General features: G+C 46.2%; 1 long non-coding RNA gene across 1 annotated transcript in view; it reads right to left on the bottom strand.

Annotated features, from left to right (window-relative positions):
- The window catches only part of LOC146823023 (uncharacterized), a 144,182-nt gene that overhangs the window by 101,641 nt on the left and 19,951 nt on the right, over positions 1 to 22,590 (bottom strand). The window lies entirely within an intron of this gene.

The following is a 22,590-nucleotide window of genomic DNA, read 5'->3' as shown; positions in this document are numbered from 1 at the left end:
AGACGCTCCTTCCTAGGGGTAAAGAAAATGTTTTTTTTTTTTTTTTTTTTTTTTTAAACCGTTTATTACAAAACTCAAAAAATATACAAAGATGGGCCTACAACCTTCCGGCCGGCCGCTAGTAAACAAAAGGAGCATATGATACACATTGTAGAGCGCGCGTTGCGGCTAAGGAAGATGCACAGGAGTTAGCAGCGTTGATAGCCACACCATCCAGACCCCACTGTACGGTTTCATTTTAAACTGAAATAACAACCAGAAAAAACAAAAACCACAAGGCAATCTACAATCAGAAATAGCAGCATGTGCTCCCCTGAGAGGGGGACCCTACCAATCCATAGGAGTATCAAGAAGGGGAAGAGATCAGGATTAGGGCTGGGTAAAACTCAATGCCCGGAACAGGGAAGATGGGTCGGCTACGGGGATGGGGCAGGCGACGGATCGGGCAATAACGGTGGAGTACAGATTCCCCCGCGGTAGGCGTTCCAGGGGCCCCAGACTTTCACCCATGTCCCAGGCTTACCTCTCGCAACATACACCACCTTTTCCCGAAACATGCACCAATCTATATGTTCCTTCCAGGCCGAGACAGTCGGGGACCTCTGAGATCCCCACAGTTGAGCAATATCACGCTTGGCCACCATATATCCCAGAGTCACCCACCACGTCTGTGGCGCCGAGTAGTCGGTAGGTTCCCACACATTCAACAGGCATCTCCTCGCTTCGGGTAGCAGCACAACATGCGTAACCACACGCAGGACCTCATGCACACCACGCCAGAATCGCTCCACCTCCGGGCATTCCCACAATATATGCAGAAAGGTCCCCAAAGCGCCACACCCACGCCTACACAACCCGTCCACAGCATAGCCCATACGCAGAAGCCTCGGCCCCGTCATGTAGACTCTGTGGAGTATCTTGAGCTGGACGAAGCGAAGGCGGGCCGGTATGGCCACCTCTTTCGGGGAGGCCACCGCAAGGGTCCAGTCCTCGTCGTCCAGCTCCAGTCCATCGGCAACCCAAGCCTCACGAAGGGCAGTCAGCAATCCCGTGCGGTCATTGATCAGTTTTTTGCAGATCAGTGAGATCGTGCTGTCCGGAACGTGTCCATCCAGCACTCTATCCTCAAGGGGGGAACACTTCGGGATGGATGCAACGTCCGGGAAGACGGAGCCCAGTGCATGACGGATCTGCAAATACCGAAAGTACTCCCTGCCATGCAAGTGGAATTCCGTCTGCAGCATCTCGAACGTTTTAAATCCTCCCCTCGTCCAGAGATCCCCCACCTTGCTAATGCCTATCATGTCCCACTTCTCGAAGCCCTTCGAGGTCCACAGGGAGCCCAACTGCTCGGACGCGTATAGTGGTGACGCCCGGGTCAGACGATCCTTCCACCTCATCGCCACATTAGCCGCGTGCCACACTTGCACCATGACACGCGTGGGGCCGGTCATCCGAGCGTTGGGCGTGCTGGAGTAGAGCGCTCGATTATAGTCCCCGCCCGGGAGTAGCATCTTATCCATTTCGAATGCCGGGTTTAAAGCGGGCCCATACAGGCCGTGATTAATCGCAGCCAGCTGGGAGGCCCAATAGTATCGTTTGATATCCGGGAGGGCAATCCCGCCGTCATACCATGGGAGCGTCAGCTTCGCCAGGGCGATACGCGGCCTCCCGTCCCAGAACAGGCGGCGCTGCAAACTCTCCACCTCACGGAAGTAGCGCGCTGGGACGGGGTCCATAGTATTCTGCAAAGCGTAGAGGAAGCGCGGCAGAGACATCATCTTAAACAATGCCGCCCGGCCAAGCGGCGAGAGCGGCAAGCGCCGCCAGCGCGTGACATCTTCCTTCAGGCGCTGGAGGGGGGGAAGCAAGTTCCGATCATACCGGGCCTCCGGGTCCAGAGTAATGAAGACACCCAGGTACCGAAATCCCTGCGGGGCGATCTGGATCGGACAGCCCCGCGGGAGAATGGGCGCCTCCCCAGAGAGAACATACACGCACGATTTAGCCCAGTTGATGACAAGGCCGGAGTTACGACCAAATGAATGCAAAACATCAACCAGTACTATAAGTGAGTTACGTGGGGAAGCTAGGTACAAGAGGATGTCATCAGCGTATAGGGATACGCGGTCCTCATGCTTGGGGGTCCAACGGAGACCACGGATAGAAGGCTCCTACCGCAGCCACTCTGCCAGGGGCTCCAAGGCAAGCGCAAAAAGGAGCGGCGATAAGGGGCAGCCTTGCCGCGTGCCCCGGCCCAGCTCGAACGGAGCCGATACTCTACCGTTCACCACCACCTGTGCCAATGGGCCCGAATACAGCAATTTGACCCAGCTGATGAACCCTGCGCCAAAGCCAAACTTCGCAAGCATCGCCCAGATGTATGGCCATTCAAGCGTATCAAACGCCATGGTGGCGTCCAGGGATGCCAAAATGGCCGGCTCCCGTATGTACTGAACACGTGCAAGCACCCCATGCAAACGCCGCAAGTTAAGAGCTGTGTTACGATGGGGAATAAAGCCGGACTGATCCTGGTGAACCAGTTCGCCCACCACGCCGACCAGCCGATTGGCCAGGACCTTGGCGAGAATTTTAGGCTCCGCGTTCAGTAGCGAAATGGGCCGATAGGATGTAACCCGGTCCCGAGGTCTCCCCTCCTTGTGGATAACCACGATTGTAGCCAGACGCTGGTCCAGCGGGAGGGAGCCCACCGAATGGGCCTCCAGGAACATCGATCGGAGATGTGGTGCCAGCGTATCCGGTCTCAATTTGTACAACTCGATGGGGAGACCATTAGGACCCATGGCCTTGCCGGAAGCGACCGAACGTATGGCGAGGGCGATTTCGTCGGAGGTTGGAGCGGCGTCCAACGACACTCTGTCCTCCTCCGAAAGGGAAGGCAGCGCGAAATCCCTGAGCAGGGTACGGGAATCCTCTTCAGAGCAGGAAGACACCGGGGAATACACCCCACGAAAATAGTCCGCGAAGCAGGAGACAATTTCTTCCGGCTCAGTAACACACACACCGTCTGTTTTCTCAATCAGCGGGACTACACGACTCGCTCTCTCCTTTTTGTCCAGCCACGCAATCAATTTACCAGCCTTATCTCCCACATCATACAATCTCCCCTGTTGCTCTCTACTGAGGCCCCTGGCTGCCTCCGTGACGAGGGCCCTATAGGCCGCTTGCTTGAGTTGGAGGACATGCAATACGGCATCCGTCACCCCACTTTCTAGATTACCCTCCAACTCGGCTATCTCAGCTTCCACCCGGGTCACCTCCTCCCGCTCGCGCCTCCGGGTGTGGGAAATGAGGGACAGGGCCTCTCCTCGTAGTACTGTCTTGAATGCCTCCCACAGTGAGACAGCCGAAGGCACGGACCCCACATTCTCGTCAAAGTAGCGCTGGAGGGATTTAATCAATTCAGCGTGAATAGTGGGGTCGCGCAAGTACCAGGGATTGATCGGGACCACCTTACCCTCACCCCTCGGAAAAAGGTCCAGGTGTAACAGGAGCGGGGAATGGTCCGAGATACCCCGTGCCAAATGGCGCACCTCTCCCACCCTCCCAACATAGGCCGCCGGGACCAGGACATAATCTAGTCGTGAGAGACTACCATGGGCCCCCGAATGGAAGGTATACTGTAACTGCGTGGGATGTTTTAAACGCCAGCAATCCACCAATCCCAAAGTGTCCAATAGACCAGAGAGCCACGCTTGGGCCCGGGGGAGGTCCCTAGGGGGGTGACGATCCACAGTCCCGGAAACCACCGCATTAAAATCCCTCCCCACCACCAGAATCCCCCCCGGAAGGCCAAGGAGGAGGCGCCCCAGGTCCGCAAAGGTAGTCGACTGCAGCCCCGGTGGGACGTATACTGACACAAAAACCACCACTTTGCCCTCCATCCTTCCCACCAAGACCGCGTAACGTCCCCTGTCGTCATGGAGCACCTCATCAATCTCCAGCGGAAGCGAGTTCTTAACCATGATGCCCACACCCCTTGAGCCAGACGTAAAGCCCGAATGGGCCACTAGGCTATAGCCACGCCGATTCATGGCGCAGAAGGAGTTGCCAATTAGGTGTGTCTCCTGCAGAAAAACTACATCGGGCGAGATTCGCTTCAAGAACTGCAGGACCACCCCACGTTTAATCCTGTCCCCCAGTCCATTCACGTTCCAGGACAACAGAGTTAGTTCCCTACCCCCCATCATAGACAAGAGCCACCATTCGTCCCCCCGAGAGCACTATAGAGCTAGCACAATGATACTTTTGCCTTGTGGTGAAAACGAACAACACCCCCCCATCCCTACCCACCCACCCCAACAAAACTCCCCCCTCCCTGCACCCCTGCATGAGCCCGAACAGCCCCCCCAACGTGCAGTGTGCCTGTCGCCCCATATATATAATAAAAACTAGCTAAGCCCCCTAGAGGAGGAGGGAGAACCCCCAAGAGACCCCACACAACCTCCATAGGAGGGGAAATTATACATACAGATGCTGAATCGAGAGTGGCAACATTTTTGTCCAGAGTGAAGCCTAACATCACCCCCTCAGTCCCGATCCAGTGTGCCGTCTCCCCCTGCCGCCCCCCCCCGCCCCCCAGGTTACGATCGCCAGACAGAGTGTCCAGCCAGTCTCCGGCCACTTCGGGGCGATCAAAAAAGTGCGTGCGACCCGCTACCTCCACTCGCAGCTTGGCTGGGAAGAGCATTGCGTATTTAAGGTTCAAGTCCCGAAGACGGCGCTTGACGCCCTGGAAGCTCAGTCTCTGCTTCTGGTCCGCTGGGGTGAAATCCGGATAAAAGTTCACCTCCATGTTGTCAAGCTTAACCGGCCCCAACAGTCTGGAGGCTTGCAGGATAGCGTCTCTGTCCCGAAAGTTGAAAATCCGGGCAATGAGGGGCCGCGGAGGGGCTCCGACCTTCGGCCTTCCCCCGGGAACCCTGTGGGCCCGCTCCACCGCGAAGAATTTACTCAGCCCCCGTGGCTGGAGATGGGTAGCGATCAGGTCCTCCACAAATAGGTCCGCCGCCGCTTCCTCCCGTCCCTCGGGTACTCCGATGATGCGGATGTTGTTTCTCCGGGCCCGACTCTCGGAGTCCTCCAGGCGCCGATCCATAAGCGCGCTCGCCTGACTAAGCCGGCGCACCTCTGTTTGTAGCGCCGCCACATCAGTAGTAAGGCCCGATGCGGTGTGGGCCAAAGAATCAACTCGGTCGTTGGTCTTGGAAAGATCGGCCCTCACCAGGCCAACATCCACGAGGACCGAGTCGATCTTCTGTGCCAGTGTGTCGAACCGCTGGCCTACCGAGGCCTTCATCTCGGCAATGGCGCCCATGACATCCCGCAGAGTCAGATCCGTGGGCAGGTCCGGGGCATCAGGAGGGTCCTCAGGGGATTTGTGCGGTCCGCCGGGAGATCCCTTCCGGAGGGTATAGCGGTCCACACTGTTGGCCTGATGGGTGGTGCCACGCCGGGTCGGCTTGGTCTTTGCCCGGTCTCCATCTTGTTTGGTGGCCATGGCCACTAGTCTCCCGGTCGCACCAGTCACGTCGTGAAGGGCAGGCAATCAGGGCCACAAGCTCCGGGGGGGGCCACCCCCGATCGGCGGGGTGGGTCACAGCCGGCGGGCAGGCCAAGTCTCCCAGCGAGACCACACCAAAACAAAGAGCCCCGCGACCCAACCCTGCAGTGATTGCAAGGGGGTGCGAAAGCGAAAGCGAAAGCGCGGGGTGCGCGACTCGCCAGGCCCGGCCCGCCGCTGTTGTTCACTTTGTCACTGGGTCACCCCTCAGCGCAAATCCGGGGTCTGGCGAGGAGAAGGCCGCAGACTTCAATCGGTGCTCACTCCGGTGTCCGAGGTCCGATTTGACAACGGGAAACGGGTGCCACCTCAGCTCAGGCTCACTAACACATTCCCCTCATCCGAGACAGGATAAATTCAGGATAGTCGTGGGAGGTTGCGGAGGTCCTCGGGAGCCTCGCACCTACGCGGCCATCTTGGTTGCGCGCTAGGCTCCTCCTGGTAAAGAAAATGTTAAGAGACAAAGGATACAAGTATGCCATGCTGTTCCCGGCCAGGCTCCGTGTGGAGGCCGAAGGTAGGACCTGGTTCTTCGAGCATCCGGAGGTTGCAGCAGACTGGTTGGAGAGCCGCTGAATAACGTGTTACTTCTTCATGGGGGTAATGTACGGGGCTGAGGTGGACTTGGGACAATGGGCTCAATTGAAAATGATGTTGGTTGGTGAGTTTATTAGGCACTGGTAGAGTCCTGGGGCCCACGTTGGGGCACCATTAGGCTTTCTTAATTTGTGTCCCGGACTGACTTGCACCTGAGGGCATTCATTATAGTACTATCGGTGATGGGGAGGGGGGAGGTGACACCACACATCCCACTTTTCTACATTCAGTTATTGTGTGTGGGCGACAGGCATTCTGCAAGTTGTATCATGGGCAGTTTGAAGCCCAGAGGGCAGGAGTGCAGGGAGGGGGGTGGTTAGGAAGGGTTGTTAGAGTTTACAAATGTTCATGTGTATGAAGTATCTGTTCTATCGACAGCATCACAATGTAGCACAGCACAGGAGCAGAGCCGCTATTCGAGTCCAGATGGGTACACAGTGGGATACAGGGATTAGGATCCTTAGTTGGAACGTCAATGGGCTTGGAGACAAAATTAAATGCAGCATGGTCCTTCAATACATTGAGAGACAAGCCCCAGATGTCATTCTCCCACAGGAGACACACTTAGTAGGGAAATGTGTAAGGCCATGACCAGGGGAGGATATAAACTAGTGGCCCATGCCGGCTTTACTACTGGGTCACGGGAAGTGGGCATTGCACTTTAAAACTCGTTTCCCTTCACACTGCAATCCACATGGTCCGATAACAGGGGCAGATATATGGGTATTTCAGGTCTCTGGGAGGGCAGAACTGTCACATTTGTCTCGGTAAATGTTCCCCCTGGTTTCCAGAGTGACACATTCAAAGACCTAAGTACAATACTATTGTCCTTTCCAGAGGGGCCCCTCTTGATCGGAGGAGACTTTAATACAGTTGTATCTGGTGTATTGGATCGCCACCCCCCACGGGACATCAGACCCGCACAACAGTGGCTACCCGAATTCCTGGTGGCCATGGGACTGGTAGACGGGTGGAAAGCGCACAACCTGGACAGAGCTCAGTTTACCTTCTTATCGAATGCCCATCATAGTCTCTTGCGTATTGATTATGTATTAGTTCCAGCCACTCTAGCACTAGACATTCGAGAAATAAGACATTTAAGTAAAGGTATCCCGTATCACTCACCGATCTGGACACATATAGTTCTGGGCCAAAGGAGAGTGGGAAAAATCGCCCCCATTAACCCATGGTATCTCCGAGACCCTGATACCCGTAAGAAAATAAACCAAGACACAGATCACTACTTTCATGACAATGAGGGAACGGTAGAGTCTGCCCAAACATTATGGGAAGCCTATAAGTCGGTGATTCGCGGGCAAGCCCTGTCACTGATCGCAGGCAAGAAAAAAGAAAAGCAGAAAGAGTTGGTACAGGCAGAGGACGAGGTACTTCGACTGGAGAGTGAGTTGGAAGTGTCAGTAAATCCCGAGAAGTTGCACCTTTTGCAACTCAAGGAAGACGAATACAAAGCAATAGCAACGGACAGAGCTTGAGTCCAGGGAAGGGAAACACAAAACAGAACCTACGAGCACGGAGATAAAGCAGGGAAACATTGCGTGGTTGGATAAAAAGGAGTGGACTAGCCGACTCATGCCTGTACTCCGTATAGAAGGCGTCTGCCTGGTCTCTGAACCACAGGACATCGCTGACCGGTTTGCTGAATACTTCCAAATAATATATGGTACAGAAGGGAAATACTCAATTGAAGAGAATAGCTCTCTGATCATAGATATCTGGCTCCCCACACTGACTGACGAAAATAGGGAATATCTGGAGTCTGACTTCTCAAACAATGAAATAGCCCAGGCGATACGTGCAATTCATTCTTAGAAAGCATCATGCCCCAATGGCCTACCAATTGAGCTTTACAAGCTCAGACCAGACAAAATAGCCCCATATCTCCATTCGATGTTTAAGGACAGTAAGGAAAAGGGAACACTTCTCATGGACCAAAGGATAGCCAATATCCTGGTCATTCATAAGGAAGGGAAACCTAAAACCAGTTGTGCCTCATATAGACCAATATGCTTGCTTAACGCAGAGCCCAAAATCCTCGCAAAGTTATTGGCGATCCGGTTGGTAAAGGTGATAGATAGCTTGGTGCACCCTGACCAATCAGGTTTCATGCCACACCGAAATACAGCCTTAAACCTGCGCAGAGTACATGGTGTGTTGGGCAGAGCGGAAACCCTCCAGGAACCGGCGGTCCTGGTGTCACTGGACGCCACCATGGCGTTTGACATGGTGGAATGGCCATATCTGTTTGCTGTACTGAATAAAATGGGCTTTGGGCCCAGCTTCGTGAGTTGGGTCTGGCTATTGTACTCAAAACTTATGGCCCAAGTGGTGGTGAACAACCGCACGTCAACACCGTTTCAGTTGCACCGAGGCACGTGACTGGGGTGTCCTTTGTCCCATTGCTATTCGCTGTTGCCTTGGAACCCCTGGCGGCTTGGATCCGCAGGGATCCGGTGGTTCATGGTATGCGCTGGTCAGTAGAGTGGGAGGATAAGATATCCTTATATGCGGATGATATCCTGTTGTATTTGACTTCCCCGATATGTTTATTTGATATCCTTACAGTGTTTGGTAGATATTCCGGCTTCACTATAAATTGGACAAAATCTGTTGTCTATGTCCAGGGGGGGAACCTCCTGCCCTTCCAAGGAACTGCCCACTTCAGATGGTGACGGATGGCTTTTGCTACTTGGGCATCTTTATCTCGCTAAATCCTATGGCCCGCTTCGCACGCAACCTCCTGGCGCCTATACAAAGGTTGAAAAAGGACATAAGAAGCTGGAAATCTCTACCCCTCTCGCTGTTAGGTAAGGCTACCCTTTTCAAAATGATGGCCCTGCCCCGCTTTCTCTACGCCCTACAAAATTCAATGGATCCAGTTCCTGCATCACATTTTAAGGAAATAGAGAGTCTTCAGAGGGATCTTCTATGGGATGGGAAACCTCAGATTGCACTGACTAAACTCACCCTGAACTGGTATGACGGAGGCATCAGCCTCCCAGACATTAAAAAGTATTATTGGTCAGGCCACCTAGTAGCCATTAACAAAGGGACCTATGGGAGACTTGGCAATCCAGGATACGCAATGGATAGATGGATCCTACCCGGGGGAGATTATGGTAGAGCACTCTAGTCTAAACCTGGTAAACATTACTTAACTGGACCGACTGCGCATGCAGTCCACATATGGCATGTAGCAAATAAATATCTGAGGTGGGACAGACGGCTAACCCTGGCAACCCCTCTGTGGAACTCCCAAAAACTCTGGAATTTGGGGCAAACAAAGGGCTTCGGTAAATGGGACCTAATTGGGATTTCTCAGATCAAAGATCTCTGGGTCCAAGGTGAAATGATCCCATTCATCTCCCTTCAGAAACAATACAGCCTGGCAGACACAGAACTATATAGATATCTCCAAGTCCGACATGCCCTTCAAACACACCTCACTTTAAATTCTGTCCTCCCTCCGGCCTCCCCATCGGAAGACAGGTTACTTGTTGGTGATTTGCCCGAAAGGCCATCTCACTGATATATAAAAAGCTAATTAACAACATGGAGGACCCACTTCAGTCGCTCAAAGAAAAATGGGTAAGGGACGGCCTTGAGCTAGACGAGGAAGACTGGCAAGACGCAGTCTCATCACCGAGGTTGGTGGCAATCCAGGCACGACTTCGATTGGTGCAACTCAAAATTCTCCACAGGGTATATCTAACTGACCCCAGATTGGTGTGGGAAGGAGGGCACCTTCATCCATATTCTATGGGATTGTGAATGCATACAGACTTATTGGGCTGCCATACACCGTACACTTAGTGAGGTCCTAACGATTGAAATGCGCCCAGAGGCGCGACGATGCCTATTAAACATTTGGGAACCGACAGACCTCACCTCATACACTAAGCAATGGGCAACATTAGCAGTAATGATCGCAAAAAGGAATATAGCGCAGAACTGGGGAGCTCATCAACCACCTACGATAGGAAAGTGGAGGGAGGATTTAGACTGGTGCATGTTCCGCGAAAAGTCAGTTTATATAGCCAGAGGATGTCCCAGGAAATAGAACAAAGCCTGGGGGCCATAGAACTCATACAGGGGAGACATCTGCACCCCGCCCACACCACTAAATGATGACAAAAATCTTACACCCCCCTAGATGTTGTGCATTTAACACTGTGTATTGAACTTCTTTGTACTAGTTCAGTTGCCTGATATGTATACTGTCTCCTAATAATGTTTCAAAATCACTTGATATGTCAATATTGTTTTAATAAAATAAAAATAAAAAAAAGAGGTAAAATCTTGGGAGCAATTATAAAAATGAAAAATGAGCAATCTCACATTTTTACAGCCAAAGGCACTTTACCGTTCCATAACTGCAACAACTGCCACAATATCATTCCGGGAACCATGATGACACACCCCAGAAAAGGTACCAACATTAAATTAAAAGTAACAGCCATGTGCGATTCAATGAATTTAATTTACCTTTTAAAATGCCCATGTGGCAAAGTTTATGTCGGGAAGACTGAAGGAAAAATCAAGACAAGGATAAATTAACATAAAAGCAGCATTCGGACAAGAAAGATGAAATCCGTAGTGGCAAGTCACTTCATTCAACATAAACACAATGTTAGCCAATTAAAATTATTGGTACTAGAAATTATCATTAAACAAGAAGGCAAGGACAATAACAATTTATTGTTACAAAGGGAAAACCACTGGATCAAACATCTTGAAGCCCTCAAACCTCACGGAATGAACGAAAGAATAGAGTTTTCATGCTACCTCTAATGAATTAATTACGTACGACCAATACCGAACAGAGCAGAGCAAACATTGTCCAGACCCTTAAGAACTCTGATGATTGAGATCACAGAATGAACTATATTTTATTTTCATCTTCTTTAATTTTTTGTTCTTCCTTATTTTTGATGAGCACTTTGAACATGGTTCTGGAATTTACCCAACTTATAATGTATATATAATGTATATATAAAAGGTTTACAACAGAGGAATCCTGTGTTAGGATGGCCATCACAACGTATTTGAATTGAAGGTAACCACACATTACACCTGTTAAAACATGGCCGCCACACTCAACTAACACTTACAGTTACTCCTACTACACTGTTTAAGTCGTTGAGACCGCAGTTTAAACAAGAGCAAAATCGCTGCGCAGTTCACGCCGACGAGATCACAACGAGCACCTGTGAAAGCGGAATTCAGACACAACGCATGATATCGGTTTAGTAAGTACCATGAACAGCTTTACATGTTTATAGTTCGACTCTGTTTTATACAGAGAAATACACTTTTTCAAGTTTAAAGAACCGACTTTATTCACACCACGTTAGCTAGCGCGAGTATGGAAGTTGCCTTTAACCACCACGCACACGATCGCCAAAAAAACACAGGCACTGTCACTTTGACTGCATCACGTTTTAGCCTGCTGAGCTTCGACCGTACACGTAAGCAAGCGCAAGCACAAATGGTTTTTTTAACCACCGCGCACACCATTTACAAAAGTAACATAATGCACCTTTTTTGAACTGACACTTTGACCGCATCACATTTTAGCCGACTAACATTCCACAACTTGTAGAGCTCCGACCCCACTAAGAAAAATTGAATAATCATTACGTGATTATTCTTCATGAACAAGATTTCACTTCTACCTCATTAAACATTAACGTTACCTTGAACACCGTCACACTACATTTGTATGCTTTAAGATAGGAATAACTCCAGACACCACAAACATGGGTTTGCCCCCCAGTGAGCACTTTAATCTCGTTTTGAAGAAGATAACGCCATTACACCTATCCTGTTCACATTGGTCCGAAGAGTTTAGTCAAACTTCAAATGATTTTTATGTTAAAACTGTTGGAATAGTATGACCTGTTTAATTACTGATTTCCTCATTAAATCCATATATTTTGTTTATACAGTCACCCCTGATGAAGGGCACAATGCCCGAAATGCATTGGATTGACTGATTTTTGGAATACACGCAAAAAGTGTTATGCAGCTTTTAGAGCATATGAAATCATTTGAAAAAGAAAGGGATTGAAACTAAGTCCATACAAAATAAACGATTGCACAAACTTGATAACTACGTAATTTTCTATCAAAGAGAGAAACTTAAACACCCTAATTAGGGTACATGACTGTGCCTAGGGGGATTCACCCCATTCATTTAGGTTGGACTATTATCTAGAAATATTTTGTTAACCATACAGCATCTGGACTACAACAGAGTAATATGGGTGTAGATAATGACGATTTGTTGGTCTCTGATTTGAATGTTTTGAGGGATTTGGACAGCCTCTCCAGAGGAGAGTGCACTGATGTCACTGATGATATACTGGTAAGACAGTATGCTCTGAGGATACATGAAAAACCTAGTGCAACTTTTAAACCCAGGTCAACGTTTTCTCCTATGGTTCCAAGGGATTCCATAGATACATTTTCAGACCGGTTAATACATGATATAAAAGAATTGTACAGCAATGTTGAATGTAATCCGGAAGACAATAGATCATCAATAGGATATAAAAGCCTGATGACAAAATCACGACTACATCCTGATATATAGTGGTGAGACAGGCCGACATAGGAGGCAATATTGTGCAATGGCTGCTCACCATGTATCAGGAAGAGGTTCTCAATCAGTTAAATGATAATCTATGTTATTCGAAGATCGACAAGGGCTGTTTGGATAATATAACAATTAAATACCGTACAGATCAACTGAAATGGCAAATAGAAGGTCTCTTATCCCAAGCAGAATACAAGTTCCTCAAAATAGATTCCCCGGTCACTCCCATTTTTATATCTTATACCTAAGATCAATAAGAACATAAACATACCACCCGGCCGTCCTATAATCTCGGCCATAGGGAGTTTATTTGGATTATTTCCTCCAAGACTACGTGAAAAACCTTACACAAGAGACACAGAGATTTCCTTTAAAAAATGTATGATGTAGAGTGGGAACAGGATCTCCTAATGATTACATTAGACGTGTTGTCTCTATATACGAGCATTTCCCACTCAGATGGTATGAATGCAATACAATATTTTTTAGGCTCGCGACCTTTGTTGCTGTATAAACACACTGAAATGTTGATGTTCATGATAGGATGGTGCTTGCGCAATAAAATCTTTCTGTTTGGTTCGAAACTATATCAGCAATTGCGGGGTAGTGCGATGGGTACCTGCTTCGCCCCCAGCTATTCGAATTTGCATTAGGGCTGGTGGGAGGAGCAGGTGCTCGCCAATGAATACGCAAGAGAAATATCTGAGAATGTGATACTTTGGTCATGCTAAATAGACGACCTATTAGTCTTGAGGCGTGACAGCAAATCCTCAGCAGAAAGATTTGTTGAAAATATAAAAAACAATAAGTTAAATTTACAATTTACTGCGCATCTCAGCGATCAGGAATTAACATTTTTGGATTTATCTGTATACGTGGCAGATGGAAGTATACAAACTAAGACATTTAGAAAGAATACAGCAGGAAATACTGTGCTTCATGCACAGAGCTTCCATCCCACGAAACTCAAAAACAGTATTCCATATGCGGAAAATCTCAGAATGAGAAGAAATTGCAGGAATTACGAACAGCTCTCTTCTAAGCAAAGGGCTACAATATGGCCATTCTAGAAGAGGCGAAGTGTAAGGCCAAATTAAAATCCAGGGCACAGTTAATTTTTTCAGAAAAAACAAAAGATAAAACATCAGATGTATCTGAACAGAAATTTTGCTTTATTACCAGCTACAATGTGCAAAAAATACGAGCAATTTTCAAACAACATTGGCACTTATTATGCAGTGATCCTATTTTAGGACCCAAACTACATAAGAAACCCCTCATTACATTTTGTAAGGCCAGATCGATGAGGCAAGACCTGGTGATTAATTGTCCAGGCATAAAACAACAGGAGACTTGGCTGAGTGGGGGGAAAGGCTTTAGACGGTGCAACAAATACAAAGCCTGCACCTATGGTATTAATACTACAGCGGTACCTTTACCCTTTGGGGACAAAAAATGGAGAATCACAAAGCCGCTTACATGTAGAAGGGAATATTCAATATACGTGTAAAAATGTAGTTGCCAAAAGCTATACATTGGAAGCACCATTCTTCGTGCACATCAGTTAGTGTTGCAACACATTAGAGCCATTCTGAACAAGGATCAAACTTACACAATGATGAGAAATTTCGAATTGATCCATAACAGTAATCTTAAAGATTTAGAATATTTTGTACTGGATCAAGTGCCAGTGAGTATCCGAGGGGGCAATAGAGAAAGATTTCTGAGGCAGCTTGAATCCAGATATATGATACGGTTCAATTCGAGAATTCCAAATGGTCTCAACACTGAGGAAGACATGCATATACATGTGTAGAATGATGTTCCGCCTTCCGATGTATGACAACTCTAATAACAATGCAGCTCAGAAGGCCAGACTCCACATAGAATATGCACCTAATTTTATACATGATTTGTACACTCCCTATCAGATCCATACGATGATTTCTATATGTGACTCTTTTTTAATCCTGACGTTATTGTATTGATTTGTGTATATGCACTTTAAAGGTTATGGATGTCGTGTTAAAAATTGAGGATTTGCAAAGTTTCAGTAGTACTGTTGATACGATTTTGCACATGCATTACATTGTAGACACTGCTAAATAAGGATACTAAGCCATTTGGGGATGAAAGTAACAAGATTTTCAATTGATGAATAAGGCACTTGCCTGTAATCCTTAGTTTTCTTAAAATGTTTTCCTCATTTCAGCTTCTTGTAAATTTAATTGGTTGAAATGAAAAAGCTGAATAGGTTTTAATAAAATCCGTAAATGCCTCTCTTTGGATATATGATTGTGTATATATATGAAACAATTTGTTTGCAGCGTATGATGAGTAATGTTGGAGTGTTATTGATTATTCATTGCACTGGCACTTGTCACTTTATCTAGTTCTCTCCATGCTCTGCCTATCAAGGTTAACTGAAAGATGTTAACGATCTGCATTCTGCACGTTGCACATTTTTTTTTTAAATGCCAATTGTAATGACGTCAGGAAAAGGTACACAGTCATGAGGCATTGAAAGAGGAAATGCTTTGACGAAGATCGCGTCTGCGATCGAAACGCGTTGCCTGTGTAGCAAATAAACCATCTTTTTGAAAGTGAAACTGAGCGTCCTGGTGCTCGTTCCAAATACGGGCAAGCGTGTTAAGGATATATATATATATATATATATATATATATATATATATATATATATATATATATGAAATCCAAATCCCAATCGGGGATCGGGAAGGAAGCCGCACACCAATTTCAACCAAGGAAGTTTATTGAAGCAGGATGAGGGGAAAGGATGTGGCCCGTCGGCTAGACTGCCGACTTTGGTGCTAGAAACCAAGGTTCGAGCCTCGGGTTCGCGTCCACATCCTGTGATTCTGGGCAAATCACTTAATCTCCCAGTGCCTGAATATGTCCTTGTGGAACGTAACCAGTGCTCATGTAAAGCGCTCCAATACCTTCGGGTCGAGTTCGTACTATATAAATCTGCATTGAAAAAGAAAAAAAAAAGCAATAAACTTCCTTGAAATTGGTGTGCCGCTTCCTTCCCGATCTGGATTTACTAGACACATGTGGCTTCTGCCGCCACGGCTGGCACCGATGAGTCTTAGGCCGGAGCACGGCGTAACAGGCAGAATTCCTTGGAGATATATATATATATATATATATATATATATATATATATATATATATTTGGTGGGTCACTGACTTGAGTGCGCCACAGAGGACGAGTCGCACCACGCACAGCAAGGCCCTCTACCACACATGTCCACAGATTTTTCTGCACCTTCTCCTCACCTTCAGCAGGTCTAACAGTCCCGGAGCCTGTACTCAAGCTGCTGTCTAACAGGCCTGATGCGTTTTTGATGCATCTGTCTGGCCACTTGAGGCCCTACATCTGTCATTTTGGCCTTCGTGCACCTAGTGGGCCTAGCCCAGATCATCCATATTCTGTAGCCTCGACTTTTCCAACCAATCTCAAGATGGAAATGCAGGATACAGTTGTGAGTAACACATGTTTCTTGTTGATATTATGCCCAGGAGTGATGCCTTCATGAACTTAGAGCACCACTATAGTGCCATTATACCACAATAGGGTAGCCATCTTGACAGCCAGTACTTTAACATTCACCGTATGCAACAACCTTGGACAGGGTGTGGTTGTCAATGCCACCTGCAGCTGCTTCTTGTCGAAGGTTCACAAACCTTACGCCCTATCTCCACTTCTAAATAACCAAATACAACAACACAATACATTACCAATGTTGATTATAATTATTTCTCGTTTTGTTTGGGGTTCTAACCAACTTTAAAATTACGTTGATATTTTTGGGACCCTCCATTTGTAAGAGCTTCTTGGGCCTTGTTACCCTTGTTGTCCCACTCAGACTTACTTTATGTTTCACAAACGGAACAGTAATATCCAAACTGTCTCAGTATCCGCAGGGATACTATCTAATACTTCTCTTCAACATGCTTTAACAACACAGCGGCAAAAGGTTTTCACGTTTGTATCACATAGTGCATCATGAATGATTAGCCATTCTGCATTCTGGTATTTCTGTTTTATGACTTACTGTAATGGGCATTGCATTAATTTCTCATGTCTTCAGGCACAGTTATCCACGTAGAGCCTTGATATGTTTATTTAAGAATTTCCTTGAGGGATGCTTCCCTCTGTCATACCAAGCAGCCCTGTGTTGATCTGAAGTAACTGTTGCTCTTGAGTCACTCCCTACCGCTCCCCCACAGTTGTCCTAATGCGTTCTTTTTACTGTCCTTAATCAGTGGCGGCTGGCATGGCGTGTGGGTTGTGCGGGGGGAATAACAAATAAATAAACTTACCTTGAGGCTGGGTCCTATGTCTCTGCCCCTGCTCTCCTGCCTCCGACTCCAGGAACAGGAAACAGGCAGCCAGGTTCCCTCCCCTAAGCCAATCACAACGCTGCATGCAGCGTTGTGAGTGGTCTGAGAGCTGTGACACGGCGCTCCACCAGGGACTGAAGAGTTGGGCATTTTCTCCATGCAGGCTATAATGCAGCCTGCATGGAGAACGGGGAAAGTGTGCATGACTGGTTGGGCGGCCCAAGAGGGCCGACCAAACAGTCATTGCGCACTTAGGAGTGGGCAAACCATTCCTCCCCTACTCCATGAGCACAGCACCCTCACCTATCCGCCCGCCCGCAAAGCAGCAGGACACGAAGCATAAAATGATAATAACTCGAAGTTATTATCATTTTATGGTGTTACTTGGCACTGCTTAAAAGCAGTGGGGCGACGCCTCTCCGCCATAGCGGAGGAGCCGCCACTGCCCTTAATACTTTTCTAAAACCGACAAACTTTGTTTGCTTACTTTACAGATGTGTATTATTCCTTTATTAAAATTATAATTATTTTTCTGGATCAATTATATTATTGTATACAGTTAAACTGATTATTTAGACCATGACATACCATGCCACTTGTTCTGTATAGCAGCTTACACTGGTTAATGTCGGTCACTCCATGGAACAGTGGCAGTAAATAATTTCTCGCAGTGGCAAAAATCTATTGGCCTCTGTTAAAGCCTGCTAGGCGATCCACCAGGGCAGTGAAGGCAATGGCCTCCACTGCCCTGGTGAAGAACTACCTGCTTTATTTAGAGAGTACCTGCCTGGAGGGGGTCTCTGAAGCCTTCACTGAAACTACTGGTACGGTAGTTGGAGAAATGGCATCTATAGCCAAGGAATCCCCTGTAGCTCATTTAGATGACTCAAATCCACACAGCGTGCCTGGCCAGGTCTTGCTGTCACCACTCCTACCCCAAACACCCACATATGTGACCACTCGGTTCAGATGCTGTGGCATCCACCACCCCTATAAGCTACCTCTGTGTACTACGACCCCTCTGCATACGATCTTCTGCTATGCACAGCAAACTCTGGGAACAGGTGACTATAATTGTTGCTAATAGTTTGTCTCATGAATTTATTGGTAGTTCTATGCAAGAATGTATTAATATTTTAATATGTATTATTTATCTGTCTTAAAGGCTTAGCTGTTTTTTTTAATTGGTCTTTATTGGCATTTATGGAAATCAGTGCAACATACAATAGAAAAATAGAATGATTCAAGGCTATAGACATATATGAATACATCTCACTCAATATACATATGTCAGTCGCACTTGCACAATTTAGCGGCATATGTGTATATCCATACAACCATAGTACACAAACTATTCAAACAAAACTTCAACTGATCAGCTTTCCTTGACCCTTTTCCATCTCTACACCATCGCGTAAACTGTATTGAATGCATAGTTTATATGATTTCTGTTCTAAACCAAATGTACTTACTTTTTAACTGAAGCTTAACATTTTCATATGCAAACATTCAGTTGTTTTTTTCTCATTTGATTTGATTTTTCAGGAAATTAAAACTATTACAATAAGTGATTAAATTTTTTTTAAAATGTACTATAAAGGCACAAGATATCATAAATATATTTTACTTTACCTGCTAAACTATGTAAAAGTAACTGTTCCAACCTTAATACAGAAAGCATTATGTCAGCTCTGTTGCAGTTAAAACATGAAATCCTAAAAATAATCTATTTTTAATATATCGATGGCCCTTTACCATTCTTCCTTTACCAACAATGTAATATGAATCATAATTATGTCTATAAATGTTACAGCCCTCCTTATCATCGATAATCAAACCCCTGCAGAGTAAGATTCATGGATCCACTGCCTGTCCATACCCCACAATCTAAAGGCGGGGTGAAGCAAGTATCTTTAGTCTTTTAAAAAGGCCGGGTGAATACATAGGACGAGTCAACGTTTCAGGTTCCTAGCGACAAAATCTGCATTCCTCCATTTTAGTCTGCACATTACAGGAACCCAATCCTCTGAATTCCCAATTGGGGGTGAACATTAAAGCTGTGGCCTCAGCACTGATTTAAATTGGATTCATTCATTTTCTGTGCCCCAATTTTCCTGGGTTCCAAATTTATGTAGTAACAAGACTCAAGAGCAAGTGATTATCCCATTTGTTAAAATGAGAATCCCAAATCTTTTCTCTTCACACTGCACCTTTAAAAAGCTTTATTCAAAGAATATCATGATTCCAAATAGAAAAATACCAAAGGTCATTCCCATCATATAACTCCAAAAGCACTCGTAATCCTAAAGGAGGTAAATTCCTACATTTTTTTAGTAAACTATGTGAAGTGGGCACTATTGTGACTTCCATTCTTCTGTTTCTACACTCCTTCTCCTTCTGTTCTTGCTGACATGCCTCTCTAAACCCCTCCTGTTTTTCCATCATCCCTTGTCCAGTTCTATACTTATTTTTTTTCTCTTGTCCTGTACCATATGTTCATTCTTTCACCATACTCAGGCATTTCTATATCCAGACAGTCTTCTTTCCAACCTGCAGTCAGTTGAAAGATATATTTCATAAAACGTCCTACATACCTGTCAACTTCTTCATTTGGAGAGGTGTTCTTTTTTCAATCATACTCACCCTCCAGACACAAATAATACAGCCTCACACTTGGAGGGCCATACCGTGTGCAGATCTGAATCACCCTCCTAAAATAGCTCATCTCCATTGACTGCAATTAGATCTTTTCTGGCAGCACCTGGTTTCATCCAGAATATAGAGTGACTAGGTTGACAGGTATGTATGTTCCTATTCATAACCAATGTCCTAATGGGGAATTTCAATGATTCACAGTCAGCCTTTTGTTTCCTAATGAATGCCTAAGGTCATAAACAATGGTGCTTTGAATAACTTTATAAGTCATTCATTCAAGCAGTGTCCAATGAGATTTCGTGAACAGGCTACTGCTCCTCCTACACAGGCAAGCAATTTATTCTTGACTCTCTAAGACTTACCCACCTTTATACCATCTTGATGTAGGCTCCATTAGCTGATTATATACTAATGATTGTTGTGTATCAATAATGTTTCCAAAAATATGACTCACACCTACTCTTGTATTTATATGATCAAAAAGCACGTAGAGGCTACTGCACCATGGTAAATGCCACTTTCAGAATCCCCAAATAAATAAATAGATAAGGATACTGATCGAAGCACTCTTTTTCTTCAACACTTACCCCAGTTATCTGGGCTTACCGTTTTGTGCTTTACCTTACCTGATGATAGTGAGGTGGCACATCAATAACACCATACTTTCTTTCTGTCTGATACCCACTCCTTCACACTGCATTCTACAGCGGTCATCCTTTAAACTGATGGCTCTCAAAGACTTTGCCAAGAACCTCAAGTCCCTCAAAACCAAGCCCTACCAATATGATGTCTTAACCTCAACCTTCTTCAAAGCATTCTGTTGAGAAGGTTTGTCACCCCATTTATCATTGTCAATGCCTTCCTCACTCTAATCATCTTAACTGAATCTCTCAACAGAGGCGAGATCCTCCTACTCCTAATGAAACTCACACTTGACCCTGATGACCTTGCCAACTACCAGCTTCTCACTCATTTACCCGTCATCGAAAAAGCAATCTATGCACAACTTCAAGATCACATCAATGCTAACCATCCTCCGCATGACTCTCAATTTGGCTTTGGATCACACTGTAGCATGGAGGCAGCTACATTACAAACCATACACAAATCCTTTCTGGCCACAGGTAAAGATAAGCCCTGCCTTATGCTTCTCAGCTACTTTCAAATTATCAATGTCATCCACATCCTAAAATCTTGAATAGGATTCACTAGAAATGTCCTTCACTGGTTCTCCTCCTGACTACCCAACCAACATCAGTTCATTCATATGGGTTCTTCCAGACCTCAGTAAATCTCAGTCACCAGCAGCGCTCCATAAGGTTTTATCTTGTCCTGTCATATTTACCCTTTACATGGAGCCTCATGGGGCTCTACTCACAAGTAACAAAGTCAAAATTCACCAATATGCAAACACACAACTATATTTAAGCCATCTCTGCTCCAGACATCAAACGCCTCAACACAGCCTACACCTCATCCAGACCAGGATGTCCTGGACCTACCTGAAGCGTAACCCTATCAAACCATAATTCTTGCTATTTGTCAAGAACAACAAGCAACAACTAAGCCAAACCTGGCTTAATGACATGAACCTGGAAAGATTTGAACCCCAACTTTCAAGCAATGCCAAGTCACTTGGATTCACCTTTGACATTGGTCGCATCCCCACATCTCTTTGCCAACAAAACTAAGATGGCATGGTACTAACTCTCTCTACTTAAGAAATTGCAACCATTCCTCCCTGAAAGTGACTTCAGAACAATTGTTCAAGCCCTAATACTCTCACACCTAGATGGTGGCATTGCCCAGCTCAAAGGATTCCCAAACTCCACACAGACCCGCCTTAAGCACCTTCCAGATGCTACAAAAACGCCTCATTAAGGGTTTGAAGTGTGTGTATTTTTTAAACTCTTCCTTTCTTTACCCATGCAAGATTATTTACATTTGACACAGACCAATTAGGTGATGTATATTTGATTTTGTATTTTTATTACTACTATTGTGTTCATTGTGACAACTGGAGTGGGAGCATCATTTCTCCTTTCTAGGTCCTGATGAAATGCCTTGGGGTAGGGCATGAAACTAGTTGACCATAAAGGGAAACAATAGGCATTTACGCCTAGGGTTTTCCCGCACATCCCTTAGATTTTAGTGTACCACTTTAGGGGTAAGAAATAAAATTGTTTTTGGGCCCACTAATCTGGTATTTTTAACCTTTTTTCTTACTTCAATAAACCCACTCCATTCAAAGACAACATAGGTGGTTAGGTGTATAGGGACAATCCTGTATTTCTCAATCAAGTGCTCTCGCGTATCCGTTGGTAGCAGCACACCCCTCTCCGTAGAGGGCAGGGATGGACCCTATGATGAAGCATGCCACCAAAGGGAAACCCGTGGGTGAGGGTTTTTTTGAAAGAAAAACGTTTTTTTCTTTCTTTGAGTCTACTTTACGTACCTCTACTCTTCCACCTTGTGTTTTGCTATTTAAAAAAGCAGTCACAGACATGGTGGTCTGCTGACTCCAGCAGGCCATCATCCCTGCGGGTGCTAGTCATTTCCAATGGGGTTGCAAATTGCCCCTGCCTCATGAATATTAATGAGGCATGCAATTTGCCACCCCATTAGGAATCGCAAACAGTGTCTGGGCACTGTTGTAAATTACAATTTGTGAGTCGCAAAACAACCCACTTTGCGACTCGCAAATTGTAAGGGTCATACATCTGGCCCTCGGAATAAAAAAATATTAATAAAATCATGTCACTCTCCCCAC

The sequence above is a fragment of the Triturus cristatus genome, chromosome 5_2 (assembly GCF_964204655.1).
Source record: "Triturus cristatus chromosome 5_2, aTriCri1.1, whole genome shotgun sequence".
In the NCBI taxonomy this organism is placed as follows: Eukaryota; Metazoa; Chordata; class Amphibia; order Caudata; family Salamandridae; genus Triturus; species Triturus cristatus.
Note: the sequence above shows the minus strand (reverse complement) of the source record. Positions and strands in the feature narration are given on the sequence as shown.